Raw genomic sequence first — 20,202 nt, 5'->3', positions numbered from 1 at the left:
CGTGTTTGCCTTCCTGTGTCAACTGTTGTTTTGCCCACCGTTCGGTATCCGATGTGTACTCTTTCTGTTTTTTTATCATCTTGTATCCACTGGCTGAAGAGCAGCACAGAACGCTGCTGACAGCCTGCCTGTTGTACAGGTTTTAAAATTACAATAAAAAAAGAGGTTGTGTTAGCTTTTTGTAAACAAAGAGTAACTCAGACTGCAAAATTTTACTAGTAGTCAGTCCAACGCATTCATATATTGTAGCATACGTTACTGTTTGGCAGCACCTTTGCGCGTCAGATGATCTATATTCTTTGTATGTAAAGGATAACACAACAAAAATAAATCCTGGTCTTCGTTATTTGTGGTGGAATATATCGTACCTCATGTGGATTGATCTGGTGAAACAAGCGATTTATGGTTAAGAATTTAGCAATATGCCATTATAGGAAATGTATTACGCATTTAAAAACTACACTTTCACGATCCTCCATCTAATTTACTTCAGACGTTAAGTACTGAACATCACAGGTAAGTCCATTGCCTGAAGACACTGCAACATGTCGAGAACATAGATCCAGTGTGACAAAAATATAGGGTAGCAATAGTAGGTCAGGAACAAGAAAGCATAGAGAAGTTGAATTACATACTACTTCTGTATCCCAAATGACTGAACGTCATTACCAGACAATGATACTTGAAATACACTAGAGATACAGAGGGTGTCAAATGTAGTTTCCCAGCATTGGTTTGTGAAAGGTAATGTTTAATTATGCCCAGTTCTATATGAAGTTAAGAGACAAACAATTTTCAAAGAACAGTTGTTGCATGGTTGAATAAGAATTACTTACAGTTCTGCAAAGAAGGGTAGATGCATTGATTGTTGTAATTACACAGTGATGGGCTATTGTCATTGCGACAGTTACTGTGAAAGCATGCCATTCATATAAATGTACATTTCCATTTCACTTTAAATATTTCCAAGAGTACCTCTTTTCATGCTTTGTGTTACCTTTTTCTGTGTTTTGTTTACTGTATTTCATGTGTGATATAAATGATGTCATGATAGTCACTGTTCCCTGAGAATTGCCAAAAACAGTACGCTCGTTTGTTGTACTAATATGTGGTAGATTACCTTCCTTTAAACTTCAACACAGTATTTTATTTGAAACACTCTAATCGTCAGTGTGCATTATTTGTATACAACAATGATTTTATTTCTTCCTTTTATGGGTAATCCAGTGATTGTGATTTAATATCCTTCTAGGAAAGCTTACTTATTACGTGCACTACAGTGAAGCATGTTATCTCTTAATCCACATTTGGTACCATGAACTACACTGAGCATACTCTGGCCAAGTAATATAGTACTATCTCTTAATTGTAGTTGCGCTTTTACTGTGTCAACGACTATCAAATGTGTACGCATAATTAAAACGAGTTGTTCCCACAAGACCTGGTGGGAGTTACCTTTATTACAAATGATTAGAGTCCAAGTGGATACAATTTTGATGCAACCCCACAGATATGAATTAAAGTATGGAAGTATAGTTGTACCATTTTGCCATTAGACAATCCTATGGTACTGGCATGTGATAATGAAGATCATGCTAACCTGTTTGAACCTGGCTATCTGCTAAAAAAAATGCATGTAGAGTCATTGGTTCTCATCCTCAGTAAACAAGGAGGCATAAAGACCACTTCTAAAATGACATGGTTTCTACTGCAATGGCATGATGAACAACCATCCTGTACTGCTAGAGAAATTCTGTAGTAACGTATCATTGCAGTTACTTTCTTAGCCATTCCCTGTTATTCATGTCCCTACTGCAATGTCCCTCAATCTGTTCTGTTCTTCTTCTGTTAAGAAGGGATTAGTCTGAACTCATCTTGACAATGTGACTCTCATAGTACCATAGTTCCAGTTCTATTACACTATTCCAACCAACACTAGAGAGTTATCGCTGCTGCCTTGTTGCAGAGTCTGCTTTAGCTATTCTCCAGAGACTTACTGCATGGTATGTGCCGTCTCTCAGTTGGATAGTTAAGCAAGGAGCCAATGTTATTTTCCAGAGGAATCATTTGGCACATCAGTTGTCGAACAGCAAGTGTTTTGATCAGTGACAAGAGTACCGCTAAGCACTTCATCTAGGCCCCCACTAAACCTTCTTATGATTTATCCACATCGTCTTGACTTGTATATCTTTGGCAATGGGAATATCGTCACTCCATGTGTTTTACAAATTAGAAGTATGCCCTGTTTATTATGGACTTACCACTGCATCAGAGAACTATCCAGATCATTACTCATTCTTTTAAGATATTCATATGGTATGTTTCAGTTGGACAAAGATGATTCCATCAAGTTTAGAATTGTTGCCAGTGTGCATCTTAATCTGAAAGATAATAGTACTGCTATGTCTTACACTGTCTTTTTTTTACAACCACTTACATTTAGCATGAGGATGTAAGACCATTAAACAATGATACAGTGCGAGAAATGTGATACGCCTTGATTGATGTACAGCCCTCCTTTTTATTCCATATCATTAACAACTGAACAATTTTTGTGTGAAAGCAACCGATGGGGCTGCCTAAATAGGCAGCGTTTTTCAACGTCTGCCCCAAGCAAATGGGATAGGAGGATGTTGCTTGGCCTTCTGGTTCCTTCATGGACATCGTCCTAACATGGAGCGGTTAACCATCACAGAGAATCTGCTCTGGTCACACCACTTACTTCTGATTCGTCTTTGTATTATAGTCCATTCTACCATCATTCACCTTGTCACACAAAAACATGCATGCTCCACTTGCACACTGAGAACTACAGTACCTCAATTATAGTTGTAGTGGCTCCACTCACGCACAACACAAACACCTGTGAAACACAATGTATGTAACGCTTACAAAGTGTTCCCTGAATGGGTAACTATCTCTTCATACACTACTATGTTATTTTGATTCTTCATGTTTCACCTACCACTGACACTGCTTTGAATACTATGTGTACACAGGCAATACTGTTCCACATTGTTTCCAGTCTGAACACTGATCTGCCCTTTGGTACCTGTTTAGTACACTTTCATAATAATACTGGAGCCCCCACCTGATGTTTATGAACACTTGTCCTACATTACTCGTATCCACTGAGCAAAAGGTTACCTCTACATTCTCCACTGAATAAAATGTGGGATTCAGCAGTCCAGAATCACATTTATCAAGCAGTTCCTGGATGATGCACGTGGCATCACACCAATTGCAGCGTTGCTCACTCCTTCAAGAAGAAATATGAATAATGATGTCTTTTTCCCAATGTGGCCGCCACCAATGTTATCAGTTACACTCATACTCTAATTAAATACTCACTAACCCACAGTTTTCTGCATTTGTTCCTCCAGTGTTTTACCTGAGTCAGGCTCTGCTATTTTGATGACATGAATGCAAGCTCATGTGATGATCACCATTCTGTTTATGGAAAGATTTAGAATGCTTCATGCAATCTGTTCAACTGCTTAATTAGGACTGACATGGACCAGTTAGGCCCCTCAACATTCACAAGAGTACAATCCTTTTCAAAAATTGGCTATTGTGAACACCTGTTTTCAGTTTATTACATACACTACCCAGCATGGTGCACAATGTAAAGTTTGCTTGAGACATCACAAGTGTGGACAGTTGATTGTGATTCCCTTCCTAGTTCACCTCCCATCCTTATTGCATTATCCGTTATATTTTAATACATTATAATTATAAATGTAGCCAATACTCTCAACTTTAACTTCAACAATTGAAGCTGGTTTGGCCATTTTCCTAACTGCTAAGCCCTCTACTCTTTCCCATAGCTCAACAAGGCAGTTATCACTACTGGGTACTGGCTCAAATTTTGACATCCTTGTCCTAAACCCGACATCTCCATACTCATACCAGTTTATATAAAGGACACTTCCAAAATGTGGTTTCATTCTCATTAGATTTTTAGAAAAGTGGGGATAGTAAGTCACATTCGATTTCGCAACAAAGTATATAATTAGCACAGCTACAATAAATCATACACATTAGCCACTTGTTGACCTAATTCTGCAATATTCCAGGCTATAACGTCTTCCATTCTTTCTAAATGCATGCCAAAAGCAACTGGCTGTGAATTCAGTCCTCTCAACATTGAGCCCTACTCAACACAAATCATCACTATTTTTTCGAAAGAATACCGAACTTTTTAACTTGTGCAAAGTTTCAAAACAACTAGCTCCTGTGAACAAGCTATAAATACTGCTGATCAGTCATCTTGACTGTGAAGCAATCGAACCTTGGTATCCTGTTGCAATTGGCTCTACATGTGTGCTAACTTTTGCTGGATGCAAGCAGAAACGACCAGACAATTTGTACTAGCATCTCTTTCTTTTCATACTGATTTAATTTTCCTTCACTGCACTACAGACACTGTTCATCCTGTGAACAACCAGTCACAGTACCACTCCGCCATGCTATGAGAGATTCTTTTAATGGAAGTGCAGCTGTGCTCAAAACAAATTTGGTGTCCCTGATCAGACTGACGCTGATTACTGTGATAAAGCTCTCCAGCGAGCTTCATTCTTTGCTACGAGGTATCATGAAATCCTACTATAGTTGCATGTATGGCTCACTCACAATGAAGACAACCTTTTGGCTACCAGCTGACAAATCCGTAATAGAGCCTCTGTGCTAATACTCCAATATTAGAGACGTAAAACCGCGATCCAGCGTGACTTAATAACGATACACAGGGAACTGTCGAAGTGACTACTACTCTGGAAGTAACCAAAGCTGTACAGATCTTGTTGTATAACACCCACACAACAGTTGCATGTTAACACCATGCCCACCACCATTCAGGCGACTGCAAGGGAGACTTAGCCCTAACTTAGTGCCAGCTGAAACCTTCCAGCAAACCATAACTAATAATTCATCTAATGCATCAGTACACATGCAAATAATCTACTCCATGTAGGAATCAAGCTTCCTGTCTTATTGCGCTGCTGTTATTGTACAACTGTCATGATCTATAGATGTGTTAAATGTGCAGATATCCCTGCCCATTACTTGCACGAGTTGCAAATTTGAATGTTATCACCTTCTCTTTCCTTGTCATCTGTGTAGCTGTTTATGAACGCTATGTTTGGCAAATTGACGTCCTGTTTGTTTGCAAGGGTTGTCCATCAGACTGTCATGTAGTTCAACTTTCAACTGTGCATTCATACTAATTATTACAAGAGTCCTACCTTATTACTCTGCGCTAGTGTCGTGCATTGTGAAATTGTAATGCTTTTAAGGGAAACTAAAGAATTCCCTTGCTCTTACACCGTTGTTGCAATGCACAAATTATGCCCACTGGAACAATTACCATATTTGGTAGCACAGCCCACTACAGTAGCAGTTCTCTGGTGTGACCATACATTTACACTTCCGACTTATGGAGTTTCTCTAACGGTAGACTTTTATTCAACATTCTTATTATGATGTGTCACACTTGCTATTAGTTTATCTGCTCATTTAACTTACACACACAACAGCTTAGAACTTTTTCTGTCAATTTGCCTGAAACACCTTTTGTGATGGCACCTAACCGACAGCCTGCCTACACTACCAAAAAAAAAAAAAAAAAACAAAGACTCGCCTTCTGCAAACCACTGATGAATTCTAGCTTTGGAAAATTTCAAGCTACCACTGATCACAGCAATGCACACCTCACTGAGTAGAGTAAGCTGGAATATCTACATACTGTGGTGGTCCTCGTGTCATCTCTCTTGCAGTCATTGTAGTTGTCTTCAGCATGGTTATATGGAGCATATGTAATCAAGGATACTATCATGTATGTAGATCACCAAAACCAGTGATGCACAAGCAGCAGCTGTTGAGTAATTTTATACTTAAGTGTATTTTGGATCCAGGCGCAATTCAGTCACGACTCTCGTTTACGACTAAGCATTAGGAGAAGGGATGCCAATATGTATTAGTTTGTTACCATTGTATAATTTTGTCATTTTTCTTATTCTGTAATATGGGAGAGCTACATTCCGCTCATTTGAGGATCAAATCAATGAGGTAGGATTTAACAATCAGTATCAATTGAGTACATGAAATAAGATTTAATAAAACAATGATAGTGCTACAGTTGTCTTAGTAAGATTAGTTTATTAGGATATATAATCAGTCTGTAATGTATCCTCCAATAACCTTGTAATTTTTACTTTTATACTACAATCTGCACATATTATAGGAAAAGTAATGAATCTATTCAATATTATCGAGCTAGAGCTCCTTTTGTATTGAAATACCCAGCCAGCCTTCGCTGATGCACACCTATGATGCAGTATTACAGTCTTTCATGATTTGTGAGGCTAGACCATCACGACTGGTAACAACATTTGGCACCCCCAATGCTACCATTCCCGACCACAATATTCCGTCACCACCCACAGGCATCACCATTGCAGCAGCCTAGTCAATGCTCAGCTTCTGCATCTTGACAGCTCTCATGCTGTCCCTGCTGACTCAGAACATGGTCGCCACATCTGTTGCCTCTGCACTACCACACCACTTTACCAGTGCATCATCTCAGTCGCCTGCATATACTTCTACAATAACAAAGTCAGCCAATTCGAACTCTAAATTACTGTACTATTATTTGTAACTTCTTAAATACTTTTGAGTTTTCTATCCCTGTCCACTTTTTTTACTACATTTTGGAAATTATTTGTTTCCCCTATTAGAACCTTGCACCCCTTAGCAAGAGCCACGCATCCAAAGGAGCATTTTCAAACATTAAACTAGTACTTTCGTAATTTTGAAATAGTTAGCCTGCTGCTATGGCGTGGGAGTGAAGTGTGCGAGGTAGACTGATAGACTGAGTGGGAAACACTTTATGAAATATGTTTCACTGCAGAGCTGTGGCTAGGCAGGGGCTGGTTCTGTACCAGTTACTGCTGTATATGCCTTTTTCACATTCATACCATTCTGACAGTGAGGATGCCGATGGGGTGACACTTCCAAGAAGCACTGCTAGTGAGGAAAAGTTCTAGAAACCCGCCCAGCAACCAATCACACAGCTGTTAATAACCATGCTGGGTCATAGAGCATAGCTGGGTTCAATTTGGCTTTCAGTGATCACATGTTCCCTTCCACCACATTCTCCTGCACTATGCCTTTCAGTCTGTTAGTGGCCTCAGAGGTAGAGTTGTGATGTAAACACCAGTCAGTTGTTTTAAAGTACTCTCCATAGTTGTTCTTTTAAACAATATGCTCGATTGCTACGTGTTCCTGGATCCACATCCTACAATTGACTTGTCTTTGACAATTCTTTTACAACAGTTTATTCTGTCATGATAAGCTTAGGTCATGATTTTATTAGTTGCAGTTGTTCTCTTAAATTTATGGGTATCTACCGAGTTTCTGTAGACTCATTTCTGTGGGTGGTTTTCCACACAATCACTGCATATGTTTATTTTCTGCTTACATCTCTTGTACCAGAGAAATGCTAGAAGAACCATCTTTAGCTAACACATATAGATAATCAGTCGATATTCTGTACCTTTTTTAACATGTTACTACAAATTTTACTGCTGTACCTAGAGATTTATAATATGTATTGTCGCCATACTTGTTAGTGCATTTTCAGATTCATCTGAATATAAGTCTATTTTCGAGAAGCCTGGTTTTTCTTTCCTTTTATTGGAAAATCTTTTATAAAATGCGTCTGGGTGTCCTATCATGAGACAGATGGAATAAATGTGATCATATCACTACAAAGTGTAGCAAAACAGAACAGTGCCCATGAATTATAACTATCCCCAGTTGTTACACGTATTATGGGACATACTAAAACACTTTCACCAATAACAAGTAGGTAGGAAATCAAAAATAAATACAATCGTTCTGAAATTATAAATGAAGTATAAGTACAGATTTCGTAAAATGTTTGTTTATTTACACACATTAAGAAAAATATCCAGAATGGAAACATCTTTGAATTTAACTCAAGACATGTTTAGTACTTTCTCAGCTCTCCCAAGTGTTGTTCTTGTGTATAACTAACATGGTATTAAATGCTGAACAAATAATTAAGAGCTTTGGTGCATAACACTTATCTACAATATCTCTGAATTATGTACAGAGCTTTGCAAAACAAAAAAAATCACAAAAAATATGGCTATTATGTAATGGTGTAATTGGTAACCAAGCACAATTATTGTTAGATTACACCTTTTTGCATCTGACCAAATTACATGAAGATGCACTGATGAGCAAAAAGGTCATGAACACTGCCAGTGGGGAGAATGAATGCCATGTTGTACACACATGATGAAGTAAGCAGATTACAAGTATAGCAGATCAGAGAAGTAATTGTTCTACGAATTAAATGGGTCATGAACATGTAAATCCAATGACATAAGTTACTTTAGCAAAGGGCAGATTACAGTGGCCATACAGTGGGGAAGTAGCACCTCAAAAGTGGTGAAGCTGGTTCGCTGGATCTATGCTACTGTTGTGAACATCGATGGAAAGTGGCTGAAAGGTTATAAATCGATAACCTTATGAAAACATGTAATACACCTATCCATCACAAATCATGGAGATCAGAGGCTTGCCTGCTCTGTGAAGCTGGACATGTGGCAATATGTGGCATAAAAGGAAAACAATGTTTTAGCAGCCATACACGCTTTTGAACCCACAATTCAATGTACATTGTTGAACATGGGGCTCCACAACATATTGTCACTGTATGTTTCCATACCAATCCACCGTAGTATTAAATAGCAACTGCAGCAGGCAAGGGATCATTGAGGTTGGAATGAAGGTCAATGCCAATGTCAATTGCCAAATGTCAGGATGATTGACATTTCCTGTTACACCAGGCAGTTGCCACATCCAGATACGAAATCATCAAGGTGAATGGCACCAGATGGAGGGCCCATTACGCTACGGGGCAGGTCACTTTGACTCCTTTGGGATATCTGGTAATAATTGCAGGCATCATAACAGTTGCAGACTGTGAGACCTTTATTGAAACTACATAGATACCTTCATGCCTGATGTGCTCTCCCATAGTGAAGGCACCTTTCAGCAGGTAAATGTCCACGTCACATGTGCAGAACGACTCCACAGTGGTCTGAATAGCATGATAACTAACACTGATGTCTCGACCACACCATTTAGCTGATGTGAATGTGTGGCATACAACTGGTGCAATACACATCCAGAAACATGAAAATGACATGTCAAGTCCATATCATGTAGAACTGTTCATATATTGTGGTCCAAAGGCGGCCAAACATGCTAGTAAATAGGTTGTTATATTTCTTGTTATGTTTACTAATGTGGGATTAGTACTAACAGAACTTAAATGAACACACTATTAATGTAACATACAGCAAATCTCTTGAGAAAACATACCTCAGTAAAATAATTGCCATAATCATGTTTCCCAGTGTTGAGTTTACTAGCCTTTGTGAAGGAAGTGCCATGAATATATTTTTTCTGTCATTCTTTCTAAAACACAGAGTTACAAGTTCTACATGATGACTTTCTCTGGAATAATAAGAATCAGGTCATCACATTTCCTTGGCCTTATAATGAATATCTCATGGTACTTCTGATTACTGACGAAAGTAAGGATTTATCAGAATTCACAATCTTCATGTCTCAAAATCGATAGGAAAAAGTAGTAGTGTTAATGACAAAAACACGTTTGATACCTGTTTCAGGAGTATTAGTAATACAAGTTCTTGACATCTCAATCTGTAGATATGGATTTTTATGTTGTCACATTTTCTGTTACCACTCTATAGTACACATTACTGCACATTTTTCCAAAATTCTACCACATTTTTATGTTATTTCAGAGGAATTACAGTTTATTGCACCCCTACAACACCCATTATTTTGCAGGCCTTGAAGGCACCAACCGAGAAACCTTACTTGTGTAAACTAACACTTACTTGTAGTTTCTTTCAGATGTGAAGTAATGCAATTTGAAGCAATGCATGTGCCTTGAGAGTACCCAACTGAGTGAAACTTTTCACAGATATCACATTTGTGACGTCCCCTTCCAATGTGCTCCAATGCATGCATCTTGAGATCGTCTGACCCAGCAAATCATTTTCCACTAATCACACATCTATGAGCTTACTTTCTAGTGCGAATTAAAATATTAGTTTTGAGATGATCTGCCCTAGCAAAAGAGTTCCCACAAATCTCACATTTGAGAGTTTTTTTTCCCAGTGTGAATTAATGAAAGCTTCTTGAGAACGTCTAACATAGTAATAGGTTTCCCACAAATCTCATTTGTATGGTTTCTTTCCGGTGTGAATGAACACATGTTTCTTGATATTGCTTGACAAGGCAAAACATCTCCCACAAATCTCACATTTGTGAAGTTTCTTTCCAGTGTGAATTAAATTGTGAGTCTGGAGATAATCTGCCCTAGCAAAAGAGTTCCCACAAATCTCACATTTGTGAGGTTTCTTTCTAGTGTGAATTAATTCATGTGACCTGAGAGTGCTTGATAAAGCAAAGCATCTCCCACAAATCGCACATTTGTGTCGTGTCTTTCCAGTGTGAATTAAATTGTGAGTCTTGAGGTAATCTGCCCTAGCAAAAGAGTTACTACAAATCTCACAGTGATAAGGTTTCTTTCCAGTGTGAATTAATGACTGCTTCCTAATACTGCCTAACATAGTAAAGGATTTCCCACAAATCTCACATTTGTGGGGCTCCTTTCCAGTGTGAATTAATTTATCTCTCGTGGGATGACCTGACCTACCAAACAATTTGCCAGAAATGCCACATTTGTTGGTTCTGTTTGCAGTAATTAGATCAGCCTGGGCACTGACATTAACAGCTGTGGACAAACTTCCATAGTCACTTATTTTTTATGCATTATTTCTAATGTGTGTTACACATGTCATTAGAGGACTTCTTTGAACATTTTGAAGTTTCCTTGTATAAAGACTGCACATTGTGTTCTGTAACAGAAACTTCTGGCAAACTATCCAAGAGGATACTGCTTTGATGTTCATCACTATAGCCATGGTCGTCAGCAGTTAAGACATGATAATTCTCGCTCGTTCTCAAATGCTGTTTCAAACTGACATTACTGTGAAATACCTCACCACACCACTCACAAACATACAAAGGTGGTTGCATGTCATCAATGTGCATAAACACATGCATTATGAGTCTGTATTTTGAAGGAAAGCCCTTTTGGCAGAAATTACAGCTATATACATGCAATTCCTTTTCCCTTTTGGTACAGTCATACTGGGTGGCAACTGAGCATTTCTTAACAACATTCACATCTCTGTATAGGTGCCAAATTCGTGTGTTGACTTCTCCATGTCTATCACAAATTCATCATGGACCAGTCCATGGTGACATGTTTCTTCACATGATATGCCACACTTCCCACCAGTACTCTGAGTCAATCTGAAGAGTGGGGAGCAGAATATATATATATATATATATATATATATATATATATATATATATATATATATATATATATATATATATATATATACAGCAGAGAAACACTATTTGAGTGTCCATAAATCCACTACTATATGCTACAAGTCATAAAACAGCATAATAAATTACATACTTAGTAATTCTAAGTGATTTAAAATTATAATATTCCACCAGAAGGAAAGAACTGACGTGGTAAATGTTGTTGAAAACGAAAATAACTGGAGGAAATTCAATAATGATTAATCTTTGATTTGAAATTTTTAGATCAGAACTAAAATAATTACATATTTTACAATCTTTTTAAAATACAGTGCTACAAGTTAATAGTCAACACCAATTTATTAAATGTACCAAAAGATGCATCAGTCGCATGTTATAAATCAAAATTCTTTAGTCGAAGGCATTTAAGATTTAATTAAGAGAAACAATTTTTAAATCTTCCCTGTCCATCATCTTAGCCCTGTAAGAGCCTTTTATTTGTTTTGCAGATACTTTTACCTTTGGGACTGATAAATTTATTCCACCTAGTAAACAGATTTTTTTCGTTAATTAAAACTTTCATAGAAGTTTTGTATATGGACCACGGTAATTCAGACTGGAAGATTTAATTAATGAAGACGCCTGCCATGAATGCTTATATGCTATGATTAGATTTTTTTTGTTTGTTTCCCAGTGATTCAAGAACTAGTGCAAACTTCAATATTTTGATTAGGTATCTAGTATGGATGTTAATTAAGTGGATAATGACTGTTCATGAACCAGAATCAATGTCACAGCAATCAAGAGAAGAAATTTGCAAACTGATGACTGAATGTGAATGGCACAATGCCAGATGGATTCAAATTAAGACCGTTTTCGTCACTGCAACTTATATGAAGCCTTGCACAAATAGATATACCGGTTGAAAGGATGGGAATTGTTGTAATTTGTCATGTACATTTGCACTGAGTCTTTTTGAAAAGTTTTACATCTACGCAACATCTGGTCACTTAGCATTGCAGAACACCATAGACTGAAGGACAAATATCAATGGCCACATCATCACACATTAAACACTGCAGACTGACACTTCATACTAAGTGGCAGTGATAACAGCTGATGCATGAGTTACCCCCTGTACTGTGTCCCATTATTCCACTTACAGTTAAACCCTTTACCACAGATCAGAAATTTGATGTCTTTCAGGTCCCCAGTACGTGCAATATGTTGGAAATGAAAGATTACAAACTACTGAAGGCGTGCGTGCTCTGGTGTTTTCTTTTGTTCTGACTAACTCTTGACTTTTTTGCATTGTTTTGGGTAAATAGTTTTGTCTGGCTTGGTTCTAGAAAATTTTGAGTATTTTTAAACTTGTAATTGGGATCACGCGACTTTTTTAATATAACTGATATCATGGTGTGTGTCAGATTCTGGAAGTTGACAACTGAATCACCAGATTTTGTAATTTTTTTAAACTAGGATACAGCATAGGAAAGTTAAGTAACTGAATATTAATAACAAAGAAAGAAATCGAAAACATATGCAAGTAAGGTTTGAAACATGTGCCTTTGTTTCTCAAAGTACTAGAAATAAAACTGACAATTGAGATTTTATGCTAAAACAAACCAGAATACGAAAGAGAATATGTGGAAAAGTTCAACAAACAACAAATTTTGATGTTAATTATTTATCAATTGTTTTAGAGACCTCCATGTAAGCATTGTGTAGGTATTGGGTACCTGTGTCAAATACTTAATCTCTACTGCATTACAATTTTTGTGACAGGTACATTCATAAATTATTCACGCATTTTTTATGGAAGTGCACATGTATTTTATCAACACATATGCCACAGCCTGGACAGTAACACTACTGATAGTTCACATTTGTTAAAAATTTTGGCACTATAGCTGTTACCTCTACTTTATTTCTTCCTTTGTTCTCTCTATTCTCAAACCAAAGAGCTATCTACTCCAGTACCCCTCTAAACCAAGAACTAGCCAGGTCAGGCGATAAATGGGACTTCGCCACCTTTAGTCGGTCTTTCGGCCGAGGCTGGTTGCGAAGTGAAATTGCATATATAGAGGGAAAAGTACACCTAATATCTTGTACAATGTCTCTATTTCTACCGAACGCATTACTACTAAGTCAATGGGCAGGGATCTGCAAATGTTATATTGTCTAGCACAAACATTGCATGGGTTGTGCATTTGACCATTTGAAAGAGTTTTCCCTAACATAAAAAGCAGGAATCATGGTGATATGACTAGGTCCTCTGTTGTCACGACCACCACCACCGCCACCACCACCACCACCCTCTTCTGAATTTGTATCACCAGTTTCGATTGTGGTGGGTGGGCTGGTGGGCAGTGGGGGAGGCACAGCAGGTGGGTGGGCTGGTGGGCACTGGGTGGAGGCACAGGAAGCTGGCGGGCTGGTGGGGCAGTCGGGGAGGCATAGGAGGCGGGCAGGCTGGTGCACAGTGGGCGGAGGCACAGGAGGCGGGCGGGCTGATGGGGATTGTTTGAAATTTCACGAAAAAGTCTTGCTGTAGTAAAAAAGCCCTTGTTTTAATTACCAACGCCCCAGTTCATGTAGCATATCTATAGCTCTCTCTCTTTTATTTCGCGATAATACAAACTAGGTGTCCTCTTTCGAATTTCTGTGATGACCCATACCACACTTCAATACTCCACAAGAGGACAGACAAGCATAGTGTGAGCCGTTTCTTTAGTAGACCTGTTACGTTTTCGAAGTGGTGTGCAAGAAATTAGTCTTTGGTTTGCTTTCTCTAGAGCATTATCTACATCAATGTTACGATATAATTTATTTGTAAGTGTAATTCCCATGTATTTAGTTTTCACAGTTTTTAGGTTTGTATAATTTATCATGTGAACGAGATTTAGCACAATCCGTTCAGTACTCATGTGGTTGACTTCATACTTTCCATTATTTACAGTCAAGTGCTATTTTTCATATCATACAGATATCTTGTCTATCACTTCACAATTCGTTTTCATCATCTGATGACTTTACAATAAGGTAAATGACAGGATAATCTGAAAACAATCAAAGAGAGCTGTTTGGATTGTCTCCTAAATCGTGTATTTAGATCAAGGACAAGAGAGGGCCTATAACACTCACTTGAGAAACGTCAGATATTACTTCGATGACTTCCTGTCAGTTATTACAAACTGTCACCTTTCTGGTACAAAATCACGAATCAGTGCACACAACTAGGATGATACTCCACGTACACACAATTTAATCGGAGGTCACTTGTCAGGAATTGAGTCAAAAGCCTTCTCAATATCAAAATTATGAAATCAATGTAATGTCGTCTGACAATATCAGTCACTACTTTGCGAGAATAAAGAGGCTTTTTCCAAATGTGTAGGCTATTTGTCAATAAGTGATGTCTTCATGACATTTGATTATGTTCGAACTGATTATATTTTCCAAAATCCTACTGCAAAGCGACTTTTGTGGAATGTGTCTGCATTTCACGGATTACTCCCATTTTCTTTCTTGGGTTCTGGTGTAATTCGTGTAAATTTCCTAACTTCATGTACAGATCTTTCTGCAGTTGAAGAGTTGTACATGACTGCTAAGTATGTAGCTATTGTATCAGCATATTCTGAAAAGAAACTGAATGGTGTACAACCTGGACCAGAGGCATTGCCTCTCTTAAGTGTTAAGCTGCTCCACTACATTTAGGATACCCACTTCTAAGTTACTCATGTAGGCAGTTATTCTTTATTAGAATTCTGGAATACTTACCTTGCTTTTCCTGTGAAGAAATTTGGGAAATTCGTCTTCACTAACTCGCTTTCGTAGCACTGTCGTCACTAACTTTACCATTGTTACCATGCAGTGGCAGTATTATGCACCTTGTCAATTGTATACTTTACTAAACAACCAGAATGACAGAGCACCACGACAGACACACACAGAGACAGAAAGAGAGAGAGAGAGAGAGAGAGAGAGAGCGACAGAGAGAGAGACACACACACAGAGACAGAGAGAGAGAGAGAGAGACAGAGACAGAGAGAGACACACACACACACACACACACACACACACAGAGAGAGAGAGAGAGAGAGAGAGAGAGAGAGAGAGAGAGAGAGAGGCAGAGACAGAGAGACACAGAGACAGTACCCAAGGTGACTGCAGCAGTGGACCAATTGGTGGACAACACTACCTGAAGCTGTGAGCGAAGAATGACCAACTTCATTCACATCTGAACACAGAAATTACTATATGAATCCATATCAGAGTTTGCATGGTAAATACACAGACATACACGAAATATAGGAGTTGAAGGTAAGGAACACTGACAAAATTTCAAATAAGTCACTTCTTAGGAAAACATGTGTCAGCTCACAGTACTATGATGTGCTACTGCTGCTACTATGAGAGCTACCACTGGATCGAGCTATCTAAGTGCTGCAAGTAACACAAAACAAATGAGTGATGCAATGTAGATAGTGGTTCTATGCAGTACACAGTTAATAAAGCGTGTAAATGTGTCTGATAAATAAATACAAATATGTGCACAAAACACGGGATTTGAAGGTAAACAACAACAATAAAATAATAACAATAAAATAATAATATACAATTAGAATTATAATAGTAGTAGATGTCGCGCAAATATAGTTACAGGAATTGATCAATAGTTCGTTCACTTGTGACAAACATCATAGGATAAGGATGTCAAGTCATGTATCGAAGTTCCCTGTTGTGAGCCTGTTCAAGTATTAATGCTCATGAACAGAGAAATTGAGAAAATAAGCCTTTAAGCCACTAACTAACACTATGTGCTTTCCTTGCAAGAAAGGTGAAGTTGTTGCAGCAGCAGGCATCTGGTATCAATATAATGCTGTTCAATCAAACCTACTGTTTGAATACCAGTGGGTGTAAGCATGTTAGTGTAATATCGAATAAGGTATTCTAGTAAGTGGCATTATTTGAAAAACCTCAATTTAGTGATGCCAAAGCAATATTCTTCTTGTATTGCTGACACTGACCATGCAATGTGTCAAAGCAGATATCAGCATTTTCCAACAGAAAAGCATGCTCTCCCCTGATGTTACCAGGTGACCATACCATCTATGTAGGGGATTCAGTTGGTACATTTAAATTACTTGACAGAGGGAACACAGATCTACATGAGTAGATTTTTAACATTTTAATTATCTGCAGTACAGGATGAGCTAGAGTGTTGGCAAAGATGGCAGTCACATATCCACGAATTCTACGGAACACTGTGCAATTCGATAGCTTGCCAAATTCTACACCCATTGGAAACTACCATAGTTCGACTCGATGATGCATTCTGTGCATTGATGGAAGTGGAAATGTTCGATTCAACGTTACCAGATGTGCACACTGAGTTACGATCTTATTTATGTTTGTTGATATACCCAGCTATAAGTTACAGTTTATAAAAACCCTCCATTTCAATGTAAATAAACAGTTACCACCCTAACCAAGTGGACACAGCTGTCTCACTACAAGGGTCTTTAAATGACTGGTCCTGCAATGATGAAGGTAGAAACCAGAAGAACAAGAGGAATGGATCATTACTTCCTGATATTAGAAGTGCTTTGGTTATTGGGGCTTCATTCTGCAGAAAATAACCTAGTTTTTATACTGTTGACATATCCTCTGGGAGTCCACTCAGAGCATGTATATATTTCTCAAAAATTCTGTTTCAGTCTGAACATCAGCTACTGCAGGAGATTTGGCAAGGAGTAAAGGGACAACAGTCAGAAAAAGCCAGAAAAAGCAGTGATATTCCACCACCTGAAAACATAAAACCAAACAGCACATTCTTATTTGGTGACATCTCAGAGGAAAATCAGGATATCTGCAGATAATTTTGCTTTACTTGCCACATGCGAAAGTCAATGTATTTTATTTCAGTGAGACATACTTCAGCATATCACAGCTGTTGGTCTGGGATACACCAACCTTTTAACTTTTGAACAAGACAATCTGAATTTCCTAGCGTATGTAGGAGCTGACATATCACTCAATGAATTCGTTATATGTGAGGATTGCCAGAGTAACTCCCAGTATAGCTTGCAGGTTACAAAAAACTAGTGAATTGAATGAGGGACAATACAGGCAAAATTTCAACAACATTTTTCAGAAAGGCAATGCACCAAAACGCACCTCTCTCACTATATTGTACACTATATACAAATTTGCACATGTGTTGCACATTCATTCAGAGGACGCAAAGCACGTGAATTTCCCAAAAAATGGAGGTAGTCAACACGAAATTAATGGAACTAAAGGTCTTGTCAAAGGAGGTTCTATGAATCTTGAGGTGTTGAATGCTCGAATACAGCGGTATGTACTGTGTCAATGAGAAATTAAAGAAGTCAATGCAAAACTAACGTATGTGTGGCACAAAACTGTGATAGCTAAGGCGGTTCACTCCCATCACCACCGATTGTCTCAAAGTATATGTAAGTTGTAAACTGTCTCAAAAATGGCTCAGTGAGCAGCAGCATTTGTCGAAAAACTGTAATGTTAAAAACTGAGGTGCAGAGGTCAATTTGACAGAAGTTAGTTTTGTGAAGGTTAGGTCAACTGCAACAGGACCAGCATCTCTCTGTAATATTTAAGCCAGGAATTGACAGGCTGGAACAACTGTCATGGACTGTGGATAAAAGCAGAAACAGGAGGGGGGCAGGGCTGAGTTAACATATGGGGTCATCAGGACAAAACCAAATTTGATGGGTAAGCACTCAATATGCTTAACCAAGAAGGCAATAAGAATAGGGAACCAGGAATTTGAAAGATTGCCTACGATGTTACAGTTAATACTTTGAAAATGTCAAATGTTAAAAATATACCCAGAAACTATAAAAACATGTGGTCCAATATCACATATGACCAACGCATGTAAAACCTCAAAAGGATGAATGGAAGTCTCATAGAGAGACAAATACAGGATTTTAACTGAACCAGCATTAGCAGCTCCACCTAGTGCAGGTAAAATAGTCGAAGTACAGACTGAAAGACTTAACAGTCTACATCTAGAATATATAAATTATGGTAACTAAATGGAATCATAGATCGATTACGGCTGTTTACAGCTTTAGCTGGTGAAGAGGTTGCAGATCACAGGAACAAAATATTATCGATCTTACCTGAGCTTAGAAAAATATGCATCGTCGACTAATTGAGGAGATAGTTGTTCATGAGCTTTACAGACCTCCATGCAGAATATTTCTGATAATACGAGGAATGGATTATGCATGGTATGCTGGTCTCTCAGATACACAAGACTACTTACAATCAAATAATGGTTTCAAGTACCTTCTCACAGTCACACATTCCATTTTCGCTTGGGCCTTACCTTTGAAAGTAAAGACGGGGAAGAAGGTTTGAGAGGTTTCTGAAGAATTGTTGCAGACTGGACTAACTCGATTGCCCAACAAGCTTGAAGGCATATGATGGAAGTGAATTTTACGATAGACATATCACAGCAGAATTGAAATGACTTAGGATAAATCACTATTCATCATTCTCCCATTTGGAACCTAGTATTGCCAAATAGTTGAACTGGACAATCATAAACCGAATGTGGAAGAAATTAATCTTCAACATATGTGCAAATGGCTGAACATACAGCCACAAGTCATTCACAGGTATAATCGCATTGTTCACCACGAATTAAGAACAAACCTATTGATGTCACAAATGAATTACAGGAAAGCTTTGAACCCTATATGTTCCTCGTAGAGCAGGTCATAAGATGTCAAGCGAACAGGGCTTTGATGAAATGGCTTAGTTTCTCATCAAAGCTCAACAGCTGGGTGAACACCCACAATTTGCAATGTAATATGAAAAGAAGAGCTCAAACCATGCAGTAGTGTGACATGAGCGCTAGGAAATGTATCAACAAAGTTGGAGGTGGTATTCTCGAACATCTGCAATTTGAACTTTTTTATCTCTGGATACAGTTTCTGCGGAGCTGGAACAAAATTGAAATAGTCCCTAGCTTATGTTGATAAGGGCTTTAAGGTTCTGGACAATGGATGCAAAGAGGACAACGTTACCTACACTACAAATAAAGCTCATCATATTGCAGGCCAAATGTTTATTGATAAGGCTACATATGTATGTCAAGGGAAGAATATTCATATAAGACAACCTATTTCTGCATATGTGGTTGATACAGCAATGTATGCTCAAAGTTAAATTGGGTACTGGACTGATCTTCAAGCAATACTGAATGCAGCACACTGCATACTAAAGAAGAAAAACCTAAGGGATGTTTACAAAATTGTTGAGAGCGACAAAAGGTACCTTGAGGGGGAAGGAAGGAAGGAAACGTTGTGTTAAAACGCCCAGGTTCCTACCAATGTCAAAGACATCTGGTGCAATAGTTCTGTTCCCGATACCTCCATTTGCCGAGCTGTCAGCAACTGGTTTCATTAGCTAGGAAAGCTGTTTCATAATTCAAGCAGTACAGAACACACGGAAAAGTGAAAAGCAATTACAAGCAGCCAAAAGGCCTAGTATGACCATGGAGACCATCGCTATCGGTAAAGGCGTATATTTACAATATAGGAAATAGCTTGGGTTGTACATTAAAAAAAGGTCCACAGCAATGGTACTTTAAAGAAGGATTAAAAACATAAGAGCTGCTTAAACTCGTCAGAAAATTTAAAATAACGAGATTTCACAGCGTTTTTATGGAGGATACACTGCCTG

Source organism: Schistocerca gregaria, chromosome 11, assembly GCF_023897955.1.
Source record: "Schistocerca gregaria isolate iqSchGreg1 chromosome 11, iqSchGreg1.2, whole genome shotgun sequence".
Classification (NCBI taxonomy): Eukaryota; Metazoa; Arthropoda; class Insecta; order Orthoptera; family Acrididae; genus Schistocerca; species Schistocerca gregaria.
Note: the sequence above shows the minus strand (reverse complement) of the source record.